Source organism: Diabrotica undecimpunctata, chromosome 1 (assembly GCF_040954645.1).
Source record: "Diabrotica undecimpunctata isolate CICGRU chromosome 1, icDiaUnde3, whole genome shotgun sequence".
Taxonomy (NCBI): domain Eukaryota; kingdom Metazoa; phylum Arthropoda; class Insecta; order Coleoptera; family Chrysomelidae; genus Diabrotica; species Diabrotica undecimpunctata.
Window position 1 is genome coordinate 31,919,143 of NC_092803.1, and position 19,162 is coordinate 31,938,304.

Consider the following 19,162-nt stretch of genomic DNA (forward strand, 5'->3'; position numbering starts at 1 on the left):
CAATATATTCTTCTATATGGTTAATAAATTTAAATGTTGTCAATAAATTCTCAGTATATTCTTCGATATGGTCAATAAACTAAAAATACAACAACAAATTGCATTAGATACATCAAAAGGGGTTTAACTTCCTTGCCATTTTACAAAATTACAATTAAACAAATAGCGAATGGCAAGGATAAAATGAAATATAATTATTATTACTTAGTTAAATTCTGTTCAGATTCCTAGATGCATATAATCGAGAACAAAATCATAATCAAGAAAATAAGAAAGAAGTGAGGTAAGCTTCATAAAATGAAGCTGGTTACAATTCCTACCTTCGATTGTAAATTTAAGAAACGGGCAAAAAAATATATTCCACTATGTCAGAAAAGCTGATGGACAGAAACTAAGTTTGAGATTGAAATGAAGTTAGCACAGATGACATAGGACGTAAGCCTATGATAGATATAGATTTTCTGTCAACATGGAACAGAATATCTAGTCTACCGAATAGAAAGAGTGATGGCGAATATTAATTCTACGGAACAGAAAGAGAAGTAAAAGAAAGACAGACGTAAAAAGAAAAACAGAGGGCGCCAACTACTTTTTAAATAAAAAAATAGTAAAAACTAAACTGAAGTTAAAGAAATTAATAAATTAATAAAGAAATTAAAATAAAATAATTATTTAAATATAAATTAATAAAGATGTGACGTGTATAACGTTACAAGTTTTAATTTAATTTTTAACTCTAATACATTTACTTCTAATATTTAGAATTGTTAGAACCCTTTAGAACTAGGCTAAACTACCTTACACTCAACTACCTTATACAAGTTGCACATAAAAAAGAGCATAATTTTCATTGGTAAGGCAAGAAAATATATTATTTCAGTAATACCGCAGCGATATGTATCAACTTATTTTCCGTACTCAAAGAAACTTTTTTTAAAAATCTCTGCATAGAAAAACTTCGCGAAATCATTCGAATTCCTTTATTGAACAGCTCCAAAATTAATTCAACTTTCATCCACCTTCAGCATAATATCCTATATTGAGTGTAACTTGGAACTTGGGCCCTATTCTAACTTCCAAAAGAATTTTATTAAAATTTTAAGTTCGGAAAGAATTGAATTCGACACATTGTTTGAAACTAACTTTTCTCCTGGAGAATTTCCAATACGGCGCTGCATTCGGATACCGATCCACAAATATTTGTGAATCTCGAGGTATATGTGGGAATATTACCCAATCTTGCTGTTTTAGAGCTACTGCGGGGCAATATTAAAAGTTTTTCTGCCACTTAATGGCGTATATTTCTTTTTAAAATCAACACTAACGAAATATTACGGTCGTGGTACGACGGTTTCTATTAGTTTTTATTGTGTTGGACGAAGATTAAAAATAAAATACCATTTTCATACATAGTAACTCTAGGATTCGTTAAGATACAACCAAAGTTTGTTTCCTTCTGAATCGTCTAAACTGTAAAAAACAGTGTGAAACCAAAAATATAGTCATGATCACATTTTCTAGCATTGACAAAATGATACGTTATTGAGGTTAGATAATACAATTGACTGTTGCGCGTGAAAAGGGGGACAAATAGTAAAACTTGAAATCCAGAAAAACACTATTTATAATTTTCCGAAAAAATGATTTTTCCTAAATGGATTAACATTTTTTTGCTGAGTATTTGGGAACAACATATTTTTAAAGCAATATTTGTTTGATTCACCTCCTTTTTCACAAATAAGCATATGACTTACTCCCTTTGTAATTGAACATAATAATGATAATACAAAGGATAATCGAAAATTTTATTACGTAAATACAAGCTTACTTAAGTGGAACGTATTTTTTGTTTTTTTTTGGCTTGGACTTATCGTCATACAACCAGACACAAAAGGAATAAGGCAGTATTCATCAGTATAACTTAACTAAATGCCCTATTAAAATAAAAGGTTACATCGATATTAGGAGAACAGGGACACACTCTTCACGCCTAGGGACCTATCAAGGCAATAATTACACAACACTATCTTTTAAAATTTGGGGTTTAAATGGGGTAGTGATGCGCATTATAAGGTGTTGCTTCCAGTTAACACCTCTAGCCTCTCCTACTCAATTCCTATCCTCACCTCCTAGAAGTGTGATCCGGATCACACGGGGAAACCCCGGTAAACCTGAGCAACCCTACTGGAGACTGGGTAACCAACCCCAGTGGAAGGTGGGGTCAGGGCTGACGAGGATGGGAGAAATGGTCCCCAGAATAGGGGGTTGGCAGTGGGTTAACACCCCCCTCCCGTAAAAAAATTTTACGTTACGGAAAATTCACAACAATCTGCCGGACGGTCTATTTGTCGACGACTTGGCAAACGAAATAAGGCTAATGATATTGGATTATTCACTTGGAACGTTCGTACGCTTTATAGCACAGGGAAGCTAAGATGTCTCTTAAACACGCTAAATGAATACTCAGCAGACATTATAGCACTCCAAGAAATTAGATGGACAGGTAGCGGCAGCCTGGAGAAAAAGGACTACGCTCTATACTACAGCGGACATGAAAGCAATCACACTTTTGGCGTAGGCTTTATACTAAACAAACACGTAAAATCAACAGTCATAGCTTTTGACCCAATAAGCCCAAGAATATGTAGATTGCGAATAAGGGGCAGGTTCTTTAACTACAGTATTATCAACGTCCATGCTCCAACTAAAGATAAAGAAGACGAGGAGAAAGATCTATTTTATGAGGAAGTGGAAAGCACTTATAGGAAATGCCAGAACAATGACATAAAAATTATTATTGGCGATCTTAATGCTAAAGTTGGGCAAGAGACAATCTACGGACCCACTATTGGTGAACATAGTCTCCATACGGTCAGTAACCAAAATGGTTTACGGCTGGTTGAACTCGCGGCATCGTTAGGAATGGTGGTAGTAAGTACGTGCTTTCCCCACAAAAATATCCATAAAGCTACATGGCAGTCCCCAGACGGCCAGACTAAAAATCAAATCGACCACGTACTTATAGATAATCGACATTTCTCCGATGTACTGGACGTAAGAGCATGTAGAGGTGCTAATATAGACTCCGACCACTACCTTATAAAAGCAAAACTTAGAGCACGGATATCTAACGCAAAAAAAGGTCACAGCACAAAATCCACAAAATATAATATTGAGGTGTTAAATCTGAAACTGCTAGAGCTAATTACATGACAACATTAAATGAAGCGTTACCAACAATCAAAGAAAATCTAAGTATAGAAGAACATTGGACTAAATGTAAAGAAGCTATGCACACAGCGGCTGAAACTGTATTAAAACCTATCAAGACCAAAAAACACGAAGATTGGTTCGATGAAGAGTGCAAACATATCAACCAACAAAAAAACAAAACATATAAGAGACTCCAGCAGCGCAGAACGAGATTAACTCTGGAAGATTATGAAAATCTTAGAAGAGAAGAAAAGAGAATGTTTAGAAGAAAAAAGAAAGAACAATACGAACACGCTCTAAACGAAATTGTTAACCACCATAATGGAAAAGACTCACGAAAATTCTACCAACAGATAAACAGCTGCAGAAAAGGATTCAAACCCAGAATAATAGCCTGTAAAAATAGGGACGGTTCTATAATTAGTAACAAAGAACATATACTAAACAGATGGGCGGACCATTTTGAAGAACTGCTTAGCGGCAACCACGAAGATGGCGAGATTGAGGATCCCATGTTTCAACTGAATGAAGATGATCGGCAACCACCCCCCACCGAAGAAGAAATTAAGAAATTAGAGAAGCCATCGCAACAGTGAAAAATAATAAAGCTCCCGGTTCGGATAATCTCCCTACCGAACTTTTCAAAAATGGCGGCGACCCCCTCATGAAACACATGCATAAACTGATAACTGCAATCTGGCAACAGAAAGAAACACCCACAGACTGGAAGTTAGGTGTACTGTGTCCTATACACAAAAAGGGAGACATGATGGTGTGTGATAATTATAGAGGCATCACTCTACTCAATATGGCATATAAAGTGTTGTCCAACGTATTGTACAAAAGACTCCTCCCCTACGCCGAACAAATAGTGGGAGGATATTAGTGCGGTTTCCGTCCTAATAAATCAACAACGGACCAGATATTTACAATGAGGCAGATCCTTGAAAAAACCCTAGAGTTCGGCGTCGACACCCACCACATATTTGTTGACTTCACAGGTGCAGAGAGCATGGTAAAAATCCAAAACGATCTCTCAAGACCCTTCCATTGCAAAAATGGACTAAGACAGAGTGATGGACTATCGTGTCTCTTATTTAACCTGGCATTAGAAAAAATAATTCGAGAGTCGCAGATTACTACGAATGGTACTATCTTTAACAAATCAGTACAAATTGTCGGATACGCAGATGACATAGACATCATAGGTAGGTCCACAGAATCTCTGACTGAAGCATTTTGGTCGTTAAGAGCATCTGCACACAGAATGGGACTAAATATAAATGTTCAAAAGACCAAATATATGTGTTGCACTAGGTCAAGCAACCCGACACCTACACGAATAATAATTGATGACCTGGAACTGGAAGTTGTTGACACCTTCATATACTTAGGGTCGCTGCTAACCAAAGATAACAACGTCAGTGAAGAAATAAAAAGAAGAATAGTGCTCGCCAATAAGTGTTACTATGGCTTAAGAAGACAGATGGCCTCAAAAATGCCTAGAAAAATTAAACTGACTGTATACAAAACACTAATAAGACCAGTGCTAACATATGGCTCAGAAACTTGGACTGTGCTAGGAATGACCAAGAATTGCTCAAACGTTTTGAGCGAAAAATACTAAGACGAATATATGGAGGCATAAAAGAACAAGGTTTGTGGCGCAGGTGTTACAATTTTGAGTTGTATAGAAGATTTGGAGAACCTGACGTTGTAAAATTCATTAAGGTAGCACGCCTCAGATGGATAGGTCATGTAATCAGACGAGAGGAAGATGCCATAGTCAGAAAAGTTTTTGACCGAAGAGGGCCGATCGGACAACGAAGAAGAGGAAGACCGAGACTTAGGTACCAAGACAACCTAGAAAATGATTTGAAGTCTATCGGAATTAGAGCATGGAGAAGAGTTGCCAGAGACAGGGGCGAATGGAGGATTGGTCTGAAGAAGGCTTTGGCTCATAAAGAGCTGTAACGCCACTGATGATGATGATCTTTTAAAATTTAATTAAAGAGTTGTAAATATCTATAGAGCCAAGTGATAATAAATATAGTATGTTCCAAGGAGCCGCTATTTTATATTTTATTAAATCATTTATAAGTTTGAATGAGTAGACTGTATTTTTAGAACAATCAAAAAATATATGATCTAAATCACTTTCCTCTCCACAATGCTCAAATTTGTCATCATCCAAAATCTGTATTTTAAATAAGTGTTTTGAATAACATGCGTGTCCGAATCGTATTCTAATAGTTGAAGGTATGTGCCTCCTGAAAGCTTCACAAGACTTGTAACAAGGACATTTGGGAATATCTGGCTGAATTAACGAGTATCTATTTTGATTCACAAAAGATTATTCCTTTCACTGGTTGTTCCACTCTCGAAGCAATGTTGACTTGCAAAAAATAATACTATCAAAAAGCGTTACTTTATGTAGAATAAAAGGTATCGATTAAAATGCTTTTTTTGGCTAATAAGTCAACATATTCATTATGTTAAAATCCTGCATGTGCTTTAATCCAGAGAAAATGTACATTGATTCCTTTAGTTAATAGAGTTTGATTAATATGTTTAATTCTATAAATATATGGGCAGTCTTGTAAGTTTGGTAGTCCATATTCACCAATAGATTTTAACACCGCTAAGGAGTCAGACCAAATTATAATATAGGCAAAATCAACTTCAGCTACTTTTCTTTTCTACATGTCACGATGGTATGAATAAAGCGCATCCGGTTCCATCTGGAGATTTAGACCCATCTGTATATAGAGCTATTGCCTCTTTGTAATTGATCCTTATCGATCAAACAATATTTTTATTTAACCCAGATATTACTACCGTCCTTTTAAAAGGCAGTGTAAATTATGCGTAATTTAGGTTAGTACAGCTACCAACTGATAGATGACTCTAGATGGAGTGTTTTCAAGAGCCAGCATTCGACAAGTTTTAACGATTTTAGTGCGCGCACATGCTGTAATTGTGAGGTTATCTGTGTAAGTTGCCAGGTTTTGGACTACAAAATGGATGCTTATAATTGGAGGTAAGTCTAGAATTAAAAAACTGTTATTTCACGGCATTTGCATGTGGATTATTGTATAATAGGGACTTATGTACGTATATTCTTGGCTCGAACAGTTGTCACGTTGTTTCAAAGGCTCGCCGCTTGGGATTTCATTTTGTTCTTTTAAAAGGACGGTAGTAATTAGTACTACCAACGTGCGTATTGTTTCAGGAGGCCTCTCAAATTGCATGAGCTGTTAGAAGAGCTTGATTCTGATGAAATCCCAGTCCCTCCAGATGGTTTGATCATATTTCCCCCAGAAAATGCCAATGATGATGTCACCGATTGTGACTCCGGCGATGAAGAACTAACTACAATAAGTAATTTACCGGGTATTCAGTTGAGAAACGATGTAGAACTTGTTTTTGACAACGCGACTGAATTACCACAAGATTCTGTGAATTCCAGCCTACCAGAAGAAGATTCGGATGATGACAATATACCATTGGCTTTGTTCCTTTTCAAGGAAAAGCTGCCCCATCAATTAGAGAAGAGAATATCTGCACACTGGATTCAAGGAGACTTGTATCAACACCCTGATTGTACTTACTGGAAAACTCAATTTGGACCGAAAATGACTCAGTCGCCGATGGAAATTTTTAATTTGTTTTTTGATGATAAAGTCATCAATTTGGTTACCGAATACACTAACATCTACGCAGGACAAAGAAATCTTTTGAACGACAGTACTTAAAATGAGATTCGATGTTTTATAGGCGTTCTTGTATTGAGTGGTTATGTGGTTGTGCCGAAAAGGTACATGTACTGGGAAAATCGTGACGATTCGCACAACGCAATGGTGGTAGCTGCTATATCTAGGGATAGATTTTCCCACATAATGAAAGTTTTGCATGTTTGCAATAACTTGTCATTAGATAAATTTTTTTATCCTTTACCCTGTTTATCTATTATAAAAAAAAACTGAACGTGGTAAATACGACTATCGTCTTGATAAAAATACAGGAATAGTGGTTTGCCGCTGGCATGATAATAATATCGTTTCTATTGCTTCCAATTTTGTACCAGTAATGCCTTGCTTCTCTGTAAAGAGATTTTCACAAGCAGAGAAAAAACATATTCAAGTTCCTTAACCAAATATTGTTAGAATATACAATAACTTCATGGGTGGCGTTGATCTCAGTGACCAGAACATCAGTTTATATCGAGTGTCCATAAGAGGAAAGAAATGGTATTTTCCCCTTTTTGCTCATTGCGTTGATATGGCTATTCAAAATGCGTGGCAGATTCACAAAACTCAAGACGGTAAACTGGATCAACTTGAATTTAGAAGATCTATTGCAACTAATATTTTGGAAACTTTTAAAAAAGAAACAAAACGCGGACTATCAAGAAAAGCAATCACGATGTGAATATTGTTACAAAAAAGTCCAGTTTTTTTGTGAAAAGTGCAAAATACCTTTACATCCAAAATTTTGTTTTAAATCCTTTCATTCTTTGTAAATTGATACTAATAAAATATATATGATATCTGGTACCGTATATTACTACCGTCCTTTTAAAAGAACATGTCAAAACTTGACAGGTATCGCCATAAAAAAATATATGGTTGTGTTTTTTGGTTCCATATGCTATAATTTCCATAAAAATTCGAAATTAATTCAAAATGTTAACAATAAAAGTTTCAGTAATATCTGGGTTAATTTATGTTTTCACTATAATTTGGTACAATAATATCTGTTCATAAAAATAAAGAAGAGTAGTTCTTGAAAATATAGTTCGTTCTATCTATATTTTTTTAAAGTGCTATATTTTGATTATACGCTTCGCAAAGTAAGGCAGATTTCTTTTTTTGCCAATATTTATTTGTCAGGTCATGGCAATTCAAAGTCACTATCTTCTCGTATAGAGATGAGTTCAGTGAGTATACTTTTACTAAATATTTTTTGGACCAAAAACTTTGTCTTATATTTAAAGGAGGTTCCAAGGCTTCCAAATATAAAGCTTGTATAGGAGTGGATGTCATGGCTCCTAAACATATTCGTAAGGCTGAGTTCTGTAAAAGGTTGATTTTGTTTAGTAGTACATTATTTGCTGATCCATACAAAACACTTTCGTAATCCAAAATAGATCGTATGTTAGCTTTGTAAAATAATAAACGTTTTAATAATTGATTTAAGAAAGTTTATTGCATCTATTCAACATGTCATCAGTATGTAACTTCAAGGTCAATTTCTGGACGAGTATCATTCCCAGATATTTATTTGTGTTTTTAAAGGAAAATTGGTGCCCACCTAAAATGATTGAACTGGCATTAGGAAAGTTATGTCTGGTAAATAAACATACTTCTGATTTACCACAAGATAATTCAAAACCATTTTCTATAAACCATTTTTGATGGAATCTATAAACTTTATTCAGGTTTTCAATGCATTGCTGATATGTTTTGTTTTCTGTATGCAAACAAAAATCGTCAGCATATTGTACAATATTAAATGCAATATTAGTAATAGTGATGTTGTGTAGATCTACTGTGTAAATCTTAAACAAAATAGGACTCAAAACTGAGCCCTGAGGTAATCCCTTGTTATTGAGTCTAGGTCCTATAAGAGTATAATAATTGTCCTTTAAATAAATTATTCTATTTGTGCTGGAATACAAAAAAAAATTTAATCTTTTTCTCTTGCAGAATTGTAAGAGATACCGAGTCGTAAGCACCTTCGATGTCTAAAAATAAAGCAGGTAGAATACATAGCTCATACACATCCTACATAGCTGTTCCTGGCAAAACTGTCCTGAATGTCTACAACAAGACTTTTTAAGGAATCTAAAGTTCCATAACCTTTCTTAAAGCCATGTTGGTTAGCAGGCAAGGGCCTTTGATCTTTTAGCCATCAAATCTAACCTAATTTTAATCATCCGTTTAAGAGTCTTCAATATAGATCATAATAATGATATAGGTCGGTAAGCTTCAGCTAATTTAGGGTTTTTTTTCTGGTTTTTTTTATGTCACTTGTCACTTTTACAGTGTATGCACAAATACATTTTTTTTTTCATTACATGTATATGTATCAGTTTTAATTTCTCCACATCGTATGCAGTATTCCTGTGTACATTTACATTGTTTAGAAATGTGTCCCAATTTGAGACATTTATAAGATTGTGTAACTTTACCTAACATTTTTTCAACTTGAAAATATACATAATTAATTACAACATAATTTAGCAAACAATTGCCTTCAAATGTAATTTTAACATTACGTCTAGGTACATATTCTGTATTTTCATCCTCTTCTATTTTCCTGTGCATTCTTCTAATATTAATAATTTGTAAACTAGAGGTCATATATTTTTTTCAAATATTCAATGTTATATTTGGATCGACATCACGTATCAGTCCTTTGATTTCTAAGAGGTGATTGGGAATGTACCCCTTTAAATTATCGTCTTTTAAATGACTATTACTGACTAATTTATGTGCATCGAAAATAGATTGGAGGATTACTTTAACACGGTTTCTTCCTATACTTTTAATTTTCTTAATATTGTTGATCTTTAATTTTTGATGTAAAATATCCCCCATAACCCTCGGGTGCAATCGGCCTATATTCTAATCATTGGTATTTTCAAGATATACACAACAATTTTAAAAGTTGTAATTACTAGAATTAATATTAAGAAATTCTCCTTGTAGCAGTAGAAATGGTGGTGTAATTTACTGTATCCATATCTTGTTCACTAACAACTTTAGAGGTATTTAGTTCGCGCATTAGCGTCTTATAAATATATTCTCCCCCATCACGGAAGAATATTTTCACTTTTTTATCACCATTTTACTACAATATGTAAATATTATTAAACACGACGAAATGAAAATATTCTAATTGTCGCAAAACTGGGAGATTAATGACTTTGTCGATAAACACGTCTACCGTATTAAACATTAAATACCTATGCATACAAATTGTACAAATCTAGCTAAAAGATAAAAGATATTTTAAACTTTTAATCGTCGTCAGAAGTTGATGAATCTGGGAGCACATCAGCTAAGTCTTTATCTGTGGGTAGATTTTTGTAAAATTCCCACAGTGATTTTGATATGTATGGCAGTAAGTCCATCAGGTGCATTTTCTTTTTTTTTTTTATAGGTACAGGCTTATTATTTGCCTCCTTGGGTAATAAATTTGTAGCCGCTTTTCACCTTTTTCCTAAATCTACGGTCTTGACATGTTGTTCTTTGTCAAAGGACAACTTGTGTTGAAACTATTTAGATTTGTCACATCGTAACCAACGAAACTGTCTCCAGTTAATCTTTTCTAGGCATTTTAAACCAACATTCAAATAAAGCCATCGGTCAAAAACAATGAACAATAGTGCTCTTTTACAGTTTTTCTTGTGTTTTTTGCTTCTTTTTTCTCGTTTAGTTAGTAAGTTTTAATGTTAAGTTATCGTAGAGATTTTATAACATCTAAAAAAACCTACAAATTGTTTTTTGAACTGATGATGCTTTTAAAATTAAAAGCGAAACGTACTCAAAAAGTTTTTTGTAAAAAAACGAGTGGTATTTAATTGTTAAAATGAAGGAATTATCCAAAAATTTTATTTTGCCGTGCACTCACAGACCACACCCGATGAACCGAGTTAACTTTTCATTGGATAATCTTGAAAGCGGTAGATTTAAAGAGATTTATGCACAGCACAAGTCTTTACTAAAAGTATCTTATTCATTTTCTCCTTTTTAACTTTACCGAAAAGACTTAGAAACCGAAGATCGATATTTTTCTCCAGATTGATTTCTCCAGATTCTCCAAGTCTTGTCTTGATTTGGCTAATGTGACACAGTTGTGACATGTTGATCTATCTGAAATTTCTTTTCGCATGCAACCTGGAATAGATTTATTTTTAATATAAATACCTACAGTTCAAATCGATGTTTTTATAATCTTAAACTAAAGGCATCAATAAAAAAAATTTCATTCAAGTAACTGCACGATTATTGCATGGCAGTTATTATTATTGCAGCAATGGTTAAAATATTTATTTTCTAATAAAATATACATAAATAGATTAGGTTATTATTATTGTCCAGATTTAGCTAAAAGGATTAAACTCTGGTAGTACTCTTTCCATGCTATGGAATGACTTGGAATGCTGAAGTATCTCCCAAAAATGTTCGTACGCATCTGGACGTCGCGTCGCGAGGAGTACAGCTTTCTGTACGACCTTATAGAGATGCTGATTTAGACCCAGCTGTTTTATATGCTCTAGAAGGTTTTTGGAAATAACAACAGTAGTAGATAGTATTAGACACAATATTATTAATATTTTATTAGGTTATTATTAGACTTCGGCAAATATGCATATTGCATATTTTGCATATTGTGCATATTTTATGCAAATATTTCATATTTTGGCATATTTGTATAAAAGTTTGCATAAAGTGCATAAAAGTTCAGATTTTTATACTGTATTTGAAAATTTTTAAACATACCAATTTATTTCAATTCTTGTATAAAATTTTGTAGTCATTTTAATCAAGAAATGATCTAAGTACGTAATCTCTACAGGTACAAAACATTTACAATTTCAAAGAAGATCAATTTAAGTAGCCCTCAACATTCTTAGAAAGTCTCGGTTACTGAGGCATTCAGTTATTGGATAATCGCTAAGGGTTCGCTCATTTGCATTTTATGATCTAATCCCCAAATCTATCTACAATTTATTGTATCTTAACAGCAGGTAAACGGCTAATAGTTTTGTTCCTAATTTAGGGATTTTCCAAAATCTCCCAGTTTATTGAATTAGGTACCTAAACATTTCTAATTTGATGCTCAGATTTGTAAATCATTTTTGTTTTGATATTCAAAGTGTAAACACTCGTTGTGCGTAACAAAAAGGAAGATTGTGATTTTATAATGCCTAAAACAACCAGTGCTTTAACTTGGATTAAACCTTATAAAGAGCTGTCTATGGATATGGGAAAAATCTACTGTTCAGTCTGTGGCAAAATTGTAAGTATCTAATATTTTCTATTAAATATCTAATATTTCATACATACAGGGTGTTTCCAAATGACACTTACAACGTTTGACTGTAGATACTTCTCGAAAAATTGAACAAAACGATATAGTTAATGAGGGGTCAAACTTATTTACTTTTCGAGATACAGGGTGTTAAAATTAAAAAAAATTAAATTCTTTTAGTTAATAACAACAATAACTTTAAAACCAATAAACGTATTTACTTGAAATTTAGTACTCGTAGGTTGTTTTTAAATGAAAAATAGCTTCCTTTAGTGAGAAAAAATTGTCCATGGTACAATACAATGGTGTGTATTTAGAAAAAATTTTCACCTTTACTTTTTTTATGAAGTCAGCTATTCTAAAACACAATTATTTTTATTGTAATTGAATTAACAAAAAAAATAAACTTTTGTTGAATTTTAAAATAAGTTATATGATGTACTAATGGTTAGTAACAAAAACTAATTTGTGGATTAATACTGCATTTAAAACACTTAGCGAGTGTTTTTTTTTCCAAACCAGTTATTTGATTAACCAAAAACACATTGTATATTTTTATATTTTAAAGGTTGGGTTAAAATAAATCGATCAAACAATATTTTTATTTAACCCAGAGAAGGTTTTTATTTTTATTTATAGATAGCATGTGAGAAGAAATTTCAGATAGACCAACATGTGAGAACTGCTTCACACATTGCAAAAAAAGGAAAAATAGGAGGAAAACATCAAACTTCAATGGCTAAATGTTTCCAATCTACTTCAAAAAAATTAGATGAGCAAGAAACTTTTAATGAAGACTTGTGTCGCGCATTAGTGTCTGCAAACATACCGCTTTCAAAATTAGCAAATGTAAATTTTAGTTCGTTTCTAAAAAAATATTGCAAACTTAATGTTCCAAGTGATCGGTCTCTAAGAAGAAATAATGTGAACGGGCTATACTCGTCGGTGTTAATTAATATTAAGGAAGAAATTGCAGATAATTATTTTTACATATCTGTAGACGAAACCACTGATTCCTCAGGAAAGTATATTGCTCATTTATTGATTGATGTTCTTAAAGAAGATACCTTACCAAAATCTCATCTTATTTCATGCCAGCAACTTGAGAAAACAAATGCTTTAACAATTTCGCGTTTTATACAAGAAACATTAGCAACTTTTTTTCTTCCGACAACTATTCCTTCTTATAAATTACTGCTTATTTTATCGGATGCTGCTCCTTATATGGTGAAAGCAGGACAAAATTTAAAAATATTTTTCCCAGATTTAATACATGTTACTTGTGTAGCGCATGGATTAAACAGAGTTGCAGAGAAAATACGAAAAAAGTTTCCTTTTGCAAATACCATGATATCCAGTGTCAAAAAAGTATTTCTTAAATCTCCTATAAGAATTCAAGTTTATAAAGAAATGCTACCTAACATTCCTCTTCCACCACAACCTATTTTAACGCGATGGGGAACATGGTTAGAAGCAGCTAATTTTTATGCAGATCATTTTGTTAAAATAAAGAACATAATTGATACGTTAACAGATGAAAGTTCCCAATCTCTTTGGATTCTAAACAAACTTTTCAGAGTAACTTGCTTCAACAAGAACTTTCATTTATAAAATCAAATTTTAGTTTTGTTCAAAAAACAATTACTCAGTTAGAATCACCAAAACTGTCATTGTTCGAAAGTACAGCATTAATAAAAGAATTTGCGTCATGTTGTCGGAACGTTAGAGGTAATATTGGAAAAGATATTTTAAAAAAATTTGAAGCTACTATGGAAAAAAATAAAGGTTACCATATTCTTTCTGAAGTAGTCAGTGTTCTAGCTGGAAATATTTCGGAAACAATTAATTTAGAACCAAATGTTTTGGTTAGTTTGAAAAATGCTCCCGTTACATCAGTTGATGTTGAACAAAGTTTTTCCATATATAAATATATAAATATATGTACTCACACAGAAGCCACAAGTTTTTGTTAGAAAATTTTGAACACCACTTGGTCATTTATTGTTACCATAATTCTAAATAAGTTTATTCATACTTAAAAACGATGTAGTTACTTAAAATAAATGTAAATCTTAATGAATAGTAGGAAATATTTAGTTATGTACACTTTTTTTTTTAAATAAAATTGTTACTATTTTACGATTTTTTTATTTATTTGTATGCATATTTTGTAAAATATTTGTATATTTTCGGGTAAACACGTGCGCATATTTTCTACATTTTTATTTGCATATTTGCCGAAGTCTAGTTATTATTATTAAACATAATATATATAAATAGGTTTAGTATTATATTAAAAGATCATTATATTATTCCCGTTTTATTAATGTAAATTAATGCAACCATTAAAATATTTTAAATAACATATCAAATATAGAAAAGTATTAAATATTAAGTACTAACAATTTTGCCACAAACTGAACAATAAACATTGTACATATCCATAGATAGTTCTTTGTTAGGTTTAATTCAAGTAGCGAGACTGGTTATTTTCGGCATTAAAATTAAAATAATTCAATTCATTAACAAATTAAACAAGCTCGACTGGCGATGCTTAAGTTTTTACTTTCACTTTTGAAAACAAAATGATTTGCAAAGGACAATTCTATTCATACCACTTACAATGAACGTTTGAAGCGAACTTTTATTGCGGGATTAAAATTTGTTACCTGCTAGCAACAATACTAAGAACATTAGGTAGTATCTAGAGGTACTATCGGTAATATTGAAGACTGAAGTATTGAAATGAAATAAACAATGGAATTTTCAGTTACTTAGTTCCACAATATTTTCAGTTACATCTTTATACGCAATTGGAAATAAATTTACGTTTATGCATTTTATGCAATTTTTTAAATAAATATGCAAAATAGCCAGATATTCCCGAAAAGTATTAATATAAATTAATAATAAATATTATATAAATTTTGCGTATTTGTCCAAGTCTAAATATCATTATTCATATTTTTCAGGTATTATTCCTATAACCTATAGATGTATGGATGTATTTGCGTATGTAACATAAAAACAGTTTTGCGTATACATAGTTCTAGTTAGATAATTAAAGTTTAAAAAATTCAAGTCCTCCGCAAATTGTCGGCTTGGAATTTTATTTCATTAAGCGACTGTTATTGTCCAGTATAAGCGATCTAATCCTCTAAAAGTAAACTCTTTATTTAAAGTTTAAACGGCTCGTAAAATCCCTAGGGAATTCAACGTTTAAAACCTGCAGATAACACGATTTCTCAATTGGGATAGGACATTGTTAGTAGCAATGATCAGCCATCCGTGTTTCTAGACCAAACTTTGCACTTTAAAAAGTGGTATTCGCCTTAAACGAAAACTATGATTGCTGATAAAATACCTTTTTGGAAAATTTGGACTTAATAAATTAAAATTTAATTTAATAAGTCAGAAATATTATTTTAGACAATAGATATATTTCTTCTCTTACATAACGTATATAGCTTGCTTAGTAACAGAAGAATGTGTCGAACGTTTTGTTTTTTCTCCGCTTTAAAATGCTACTGAATGTTCTGAATTCCGAAACTCTTGGCATGTAGGCGTATCTCTTTACTGTACTGTTCTAAAAATAACTGCTGGTCTATTAACTATTTGTAGTTATTGTTTATTATTAAATGGGTGAGTGGTTACTTAAACTATTGTGTTTTCCAATAGCAGATAATATTATGTCGTAACTAAACATACGCCTTTCTGTTTCATAATTTTTACATCAGCTTCAACAGTGTGACAGTATATCACGTGCCACAAGGCAGTTTGTTTTTAAATTGATTACAACTCATCTTGCCAGTGCGGCATGGATTTATTTTTCATAATCTATTGAGTTTAAAAAAGCACATGAAGTGAAAGGTAAGTAAAAATTCATAAATTGTTTAACTTACTACAATTATTTGAGGAATGTATGCAATTTTGTTTGCAATTGTTTAATGTTATTTCATATTTTGAGTAAGGTTTGTTTATTTTCAGTCATAGACATATACTAGACGATAGACTGATCCTTATAATACCAGCCCGTTCCCCCAGGGTGACAGAGAAAATTGTCGCAAAGCAATCTCTGCAGCTCTTTCTAATTTGCCAGGTTTATTGACCACGTTTCCTAAATGACCAACGCGAAAGTCACGTGGTCAATAAACCCGTCCCATTAGATATGCAGGGACTACTTTGCGTCAGTTTTTTCTTTCCCATTGGGGGAACAGCCGTATTGCAGCAGTCAGTCTGTCTTAAATTATATGTCTATGTTTTCTGCAAAAAAATATTGATTTTTCACCTTTAGTCGCTACTTCACACATACCGACGTCATTATAATTTATAACACGATTCTCAAATATGGCTCTTTTTAACCTCTATCGTTTCAGTAGTCTCCATATTTATGTTAATGCATATATTAGTGCAGTTATAACATTCAGTGATAAGGGCAGTTTGAGATTCATATGATATTTTGTAGTTGCTGTTTCACATAATGTGCGGTAGTGTATGTGTATGCTAATGCTAATTGAGTGTTTTAATTCTGCCACCTAGTATGCGTCCTAGTGAACCAAAATTCGAAGAGTGGTGCTTGGAACAAAAAGAAGATTTCTGTAATATAAGCGATAAAAATAAAAATTAGACCGTTATTAATAAGTTCAATTTTGATTCGGAACAAGATGAAAGGAAATAAAGAATACCTAACACAAGGATACAAACGAACAAAGAAATTATTTCTCAGAAAATATAGTACAAGCAAAATTTTTTATGGGCGTAAAAAGATAAATTCAACTAAATGATTTTAATGTTTTTACTTACGTTCTTATCATCATTTTTACATTTTTATTAGTTTAGGTCGAAGAACCCACCTTCGTTAAATTTAAAAACAGAAAGTTATAATTTGATGAAGTTCTTGCCTGAGATACTGGCATTTACTATTGAAATGTGGGATTTATTACCTAGCCTTTAACCGGTGACGTACCGTTTGACAGACAAACACACACACACACACACACGTACAACCCATCCCCTAGGGACATGTGTGTTCCATTTAACAGTAGGACCCACATATCCGAAGATCACACTTCATCATACAGTGATACCCATCTGGCCACCAAGCTATGCCACCACCCCTTGCCATCATGTGACTTACGAATAAGGGAGCTTATGTACTAATCGTTACTTCGGGTGCCATGAGTAACAGAACATCCTCTGTTTTTCTGTAGTTAGGTCACCTTATTTTAGGGGTAGCTTAAAAACGGTTTTTATGCCTATGAAATGACTAAATTAAATTTTATATCATGACTTTAGAACTTCAGTCCCTAAAAAGTATATGTTTTGAATAGAGAGCCATCAACCTAAGTCATCATGTCTCCCTGTTCGAAATGTATGTGTTTGGTTACTCAGCCGTCGAGTTGGCAAAATAAATTTTGGTCTCCTCGCTGGCTGAACACCAAAAAGGTCTGGCAATGGAGATCATGCTGGTCGCATATGACCTCGATGTTCAGTGTTCGTGACTAAGATCTTTTAACCTGCCCCATGGGCCTATGACTAAGCAGCTCTATAAAAGCCCTAACGGGTCCTTTATACATTCAATATGGGTAAGTCTTTGTAAAACGATATCAGCACTTACCACTTACTTGATCTTTAATTTCGATGATTTCAATGAACAGAAGGTTGTTAGTTAAGGTGAAAATAAAATACTAATAGGGAGAAAAGTAATAGGTAACAGTGTTGTTTTGGGTTTTTTGTATATTTTGTTTTTTCTGTTCTTTTTGGGCCTTCTGTTACCGCATCATTAGGGTGACATGTGGCTATCTCGTTCATCGTAGGTCCTCTAGGTTCTCTCTGTATTTAGCTAGCTGTTGTCTGGGTCGTCTATGTTCACTAGAGGTGTGCTTATTAGTTCTTTTAGACGAACTAGTTTAAGAGAACTATTTCACAAAAATGAACTAGTTCAGTGAACTAGTTCGCGAAAGAACTATTTGTAGGACCGAAATCGAAATCCAACCCTAACATAACTGGTTGCCAGATGTCTCGTCTTATCATCACACAAGCTCGGCGCCGGCCGCGCGTTTTCTTCGCGGTTTTCAGTATTTCAGTCAGTCTTTCACTCTTTCACTACCGTACAAGTAGTTCGGGTTCGGAACCATTTTTTTGATCGTATGTTTAGGTTTAAATGTTTAAAATTTATTTCTCAAATGTTTTGCAAATAACATTTTTTTTATTTGCAAAAAATTATTAAGATTTGTTTTTTATTAACCGTTTTAAATATAAATATGGTTCACGTATAATTTATTTTTATGTTTACGTATATTTAAACTCATAGGTATCTATATTAGGTTATTTCTAAAAGAACCTTACAAAAAAAAATCAGTGAATTTTCTAGGAACATTAAATAACACATTTTCATTCTCACTTTTACATAAAATTATATTTTATGTAGATGCATCAATCATTTTAACCACAACTTAAAATTGTTATTTCAAAATTACAATACAAGAAACAACACAGCATGTCAACGTTCAAGCCAATGCATGGGCATAAGATCCGAACCATTATGATATTAAGATAAGACTGTTTATAATGTTCACACGTTTAGAGATCGTAGTCTGACAACTCTCTTAATATTTGGCTTGGACGGTTCCTAAGGTTGTTGAAGATTCATGTGCCCAGTCATCTATTATTTTTAGGATTCCTTTTTGTTGAGAATTCGTAAATAAGTACCTAAAAGGTACTTTTTTACATAATATATCCAGGAAGATTCAGAACCTCCGTAATCATAATTTTGGATGATCCGAATTTTCTTTTGATTTGACTTACTGTAACCCCATGACGTTGAGGCATATATTATGGTTGGCATTTTGCCATTCTGATCTTTGTTTTAAACCTAAATGTATTTCTTGTCCTTTTAGTGTCCAGA